The sequence below is a fragment of the Suncus etruscus genome, chromosome 1 (assembly GCF_024139225.1).
Source record: "Suncus etruscus isolate mSunEtr1 chromosome 1, mSunEtr1.pri.cur, whole genome shotgun sequence".
In the NCBI taxonomy this organism is placed as follows: domain Eukaryota; kingdom Metazoa; phylum Chordata; class Mammalia; order Eulipotyphla; family Soricidae; genus Suncus; species Suncus etruscus.
The window spans coordinates 16,672,969-16,677,122 of record NC_064848.1 but is presented as its reverse complement, the minus strand read 5'-3'; the positions used below and the strand labels follow the sequence as shown (position 1 = coordinate 16,677,122).

At 31.7% G+C, this 4,154-nt stretch overlaps 1 non-coding gene across 1 annotated transcript; it reads left to right on the top strand.

Moving 5' to 3' along the window:
- Nucleotides 1-783: 783 nt before the first annotated feature.
- LOC126033824 (U2 spliceosomal RNA) lies at nt 784-975 on the top strand. Its single transcript, XR_007504509.1, has one exon. It is a non-coding gene; the product is annotated as a U2 spliceosomal RNA (small nuclear RNA).
- The last annotated feature ends 3,179 nt before the right edge of the window (nt 976-4,154 follow it).

The following is a 4,154-nucleotide window of genomic DNA, read 5'->3' as shown; positions in this document are numbered from 1 at the left end:
TAAATAGCTTAATATAATGGTTCTCAAAAATGATGGCTTTTTCATTCACCTATACTGACTAGTATTACCTAGTCAGGGTAAATAATGTAAGATGAGTTATAGATTAATAAAAATTATAAATGTGTCTATACCACATTAAAATTTTAAGTAACTGATATTTGGCAAATCCTTTATTAATAAGTTAACATTTTAATTTATATATTATGTTACTATGAATCAATGAGTAGTATGTATTCTTTGCTAAGTCAAATATGCCACACAAGAAGCCTAATTTAGCTGCATATATTTCATTCATAGCTAAAGATATATTACTGAGTATTATCAAATTGATTTTTAAATTCTCATAAGATACAAGATAGAAAGTTAGTAACAAGATACAAATTAGTATGTTAACTAATTTTATGATTGATCAGCTCACTACAAAGAATAAGGTAACTTTTGTTTTTTATGATTTTTCTATGATTGTTTTTCACTAAAATGATTGTGTTGTATTCCTAAATATTTTTATGATTTATCTTTAGTTTGAAGTATGTGTGCAATCATCACCTTTTCTATCACTAGGCATGCAACACCACCCCACCACCAAAAACAAAAACAAATCAAACACAAAAAATTCCATTCTCCATATTCCTCCCACTCACTTCCTCTGGCAACTGCCAGAGTTAGTCTTGCCAGTTGTTTTGCCTTGGTGATTTAATTTCATTTGTGTAAAATCATCAGTGATTATGTTTCACCTTTTTACTTATTTCACTTAACATAGTCACCTTAAGATTTATTCATTTTATCACTTCTCGGCCTTTTGGCTAAGATCAAGTGTAGTATCTGCTCTTAATCAGTCTAATATCTGATATGTCCTCTATCTAAAGACAATATATTAAATGGATTTTTGGAATAGGGAGTTGGAATAGGAGCTGGGTCCATCCACTCCGTGCATCGACCTGGTATTGTAGTACCTCCAGGAATGGTGACCCCCAGAGGGAAATTTAAGGAAAAATTTATTTATTTTGTTTCAAAGGCAAAATTTCATACTTTAATGACTATTATTCTGTTGAACATATAAATCGAAAACTTCTTGCTTCAATTCCATCTGTCTAATAAGAGAATTTGGGTTGAATGAATACTTTGTATATTGTGAATGATACTATGCTGATTTTGAGTACAAATATAATTTGCAAAATAGTGTTTTCTTATCCTTGGAATAAATACAGAGAAATAGTATTATTGAATTAAATAAAATTTTATTTGTTACTTTTTTAAGGAATCTCTATATTTATTTCCTTACAACTTCCCTTCCTACCAATAATGTATCATAATTTCTTTTATTCACATCCTTGCTTTTGCTTTCTTTAGATTTTTTGAAGAAGACAATTCTCACAAATATGAGATAACAATAATATATGACTGTGATTTTATATTGAATTGGCCTATTAATGAGTGATATTTAGCTGTATATTCAGCATATACAGCATGTGTCTATGAAATTTGCATATCTTCACTGAAGAAATATCTGTTCAGATATAAATAGCATATCTTTAAAGATAACTAGTCAAAGACTGGGTTCTGGGAAAAACAAAGCTATTGATGACTTATTTTGATAGCTAAAGGCCTTGGATGTTACAGAAAAACAATTGAGGTTCCATAAGTGAGGTTTAATATCTTTTGAAGGAATAATTCCTACTATAAACTCACGGCCAGTAGTTTATTGCAGTCATTTTGTTCTTCAATGTGAACTACAAAAATATCATAAGTTATAAAACAAAACTTTCAAAACCCAGATAAGGTTAGAAAGTTTTGCTAAATTATAATATAATCAGAAGAAAAGACTTGTAGAATTCTCTATAGGTATGTATATTTTATATTTTTTAAAAAACAATAAAGATTTCTATTCAAAAATAATAATATAAGTATTCAAAAAATAAAATTAAACTGAAATTATTTAAAGCAAAACATTTTAATATTTAAAATAAATTTATTCTTAGCTAAATAATAAATTTTCTTAAATATTATTTTTTCTTTTGGTTTGGATTTTGGCCAATATAGAGTAGTACATAAGGACTGCTCCTTGCTCTATGCTCAGGGATCACTCCTAACTATGCTCAAGAACTACATGTGGTACTGGAAATTAAATTAAGATTGGAAGCATGCAAGGGAAATATTTATGTGGTGTACTACCTCTGTGGCACAAATATGAAATGTTTTAAATTATTATTTTGAAAAATAAAATTGTTCTAGAAAAAATATTTAGTATATTGATAGAATCATGTAAATATTTTGGTGGATTTTATGGGGAATAATGCAAAAGAAGGCAATAAACTAGGGGGGCCAAAGAGATAGCACAATGGTGGGGTGTTTGCCTTGCACATGGCCAGCCTAGAATAGATCATGGTTCAATTCCTGGCATCCCACATGGTCCTCTGAGTTTGCCGGGAGATATCTGAGCACAGAGCCAGGAGTAACCCCTGAGCATCGCCAAGTGTGAACCCCCCCAAATAAAGAATGCAATGAACTATCATCAAAAAAGAGTTAAATACACATTTTAAAACTTTAATTTTCAAGACTTTGTATGGTGAGGCATAAAATCAAACATTTAGTGGGGAATGTAGTATATACGTACATGTTTATTTTCATCAATGAGTACTTACAACAATACAATTAATATACATCATATATAATAAAATATAAAGTTAAAAATTTAAAGTAAGAAAAAATTATTCGGGGCCCGGGCGGTGGCGCTAAAGGTAAGGTGCCTGCCTTGCCTGCGCTAGCCTTGGACAGACCGCGGTTCGATCCCCCGGTGTCCCATATGGTCCCCCAAGCCAGGAGCAACTTCTGAGCACATAGCCAGGAGTAACCCCTGAGCGTTACCGGGTGTGGCCCAAAAACCAAAAAAAAAAAAAAAAAAAAAAAAGAAAAAATTATTCATTCAAATGCTTACTTCAAAGGAGGATCACCTTAACATATTCTTTGTCCTTTAGAACAGAGACCATTTCTTATAAATATCCAAGAATCACATTAATATCTAGAATAACTTTCTCAAAATAAATCATTTTCTTCAGTTTTATCAATTGGTATTGTGTCTACAATCACATGAACTTGAATAAAATGATTTTGATTAGGTAAATAAAAAGTTAATATTTGTAATGATGTCATTCACAATGAAACAAAATAAATACAAGTTATAATTTTTGGAAGTCAATGTGGTTGGGAAAAGCATTCTTTTCTGTTCAGATTATGACAGCCTAAAATGTGCCCTTGGAATTAAGGTAGTGCATGGTAATGATCACTTTGCATGTTTCTAAATGCCCTAGATTATTACAATAAAAATTAAAATGTTAAAAATTTTATATACACTTACGTTCTTCCAGTTTTCCTGAATATATCTATGAAAATAATTCAAATACCTATTCTTTTTTTTTGTTTTGTTTTGGGGCCACACCCGTTTGATGCTCAGGGGTTTCTCCTAGCTATGCACTCAGAAATTGCCCCTGGCTTGGTAGGACCATATGTGGACACAGGGGGGATAGAACCATGGTCTGTCCTACACTAGCGCTTGCAAGGCAGACATCTTACCTCTAGCGCCATCTTCCTGGCCCCTCAAATACCTATTCTTATAGATAAGCAGCGTATTTCAGAAAAATAAAATATTGGGGCCAAAGCGGTAGTGCAAGTGGTAGGGCATTTACCTTGCTCATGCTAACCTAAGATGACTGAGGTTTGATCCCCCAGCATCCCATATGATCCCCCAAGTCAGGAGTGATTTCTGAGCACATAGCCATGGGTAACCTCTGCGTGTCACCAGGTGTGGCCCAAAAACCAAAATAAAAATAAATAAGTAAATATAAATTAATTAATAAAATAAAAAAATTGAAAGATTCTAGTATCCAAAAATTTAGCAATTTTTTCGTTTTTTTTTTTTTTCCTGGATCGGCTGCTTGCAAGGCAAATACCTCTGTGCTATCTCTCCAGGCCTGGCCCCAGACTTTTTATTCTATTTAGTTTTAAAAATATAATTTTATTTACATTTGTTGAAAATTTAAATAGGACAGATTCAATGTTAGTCTCATCAGTGGTTTGATATTTGATTCTTTTTACAATCTGTCTTTACTAGCAAAACAGATGTTCTACTCTTTTAATGTTTCAATAGCCAAAACAGA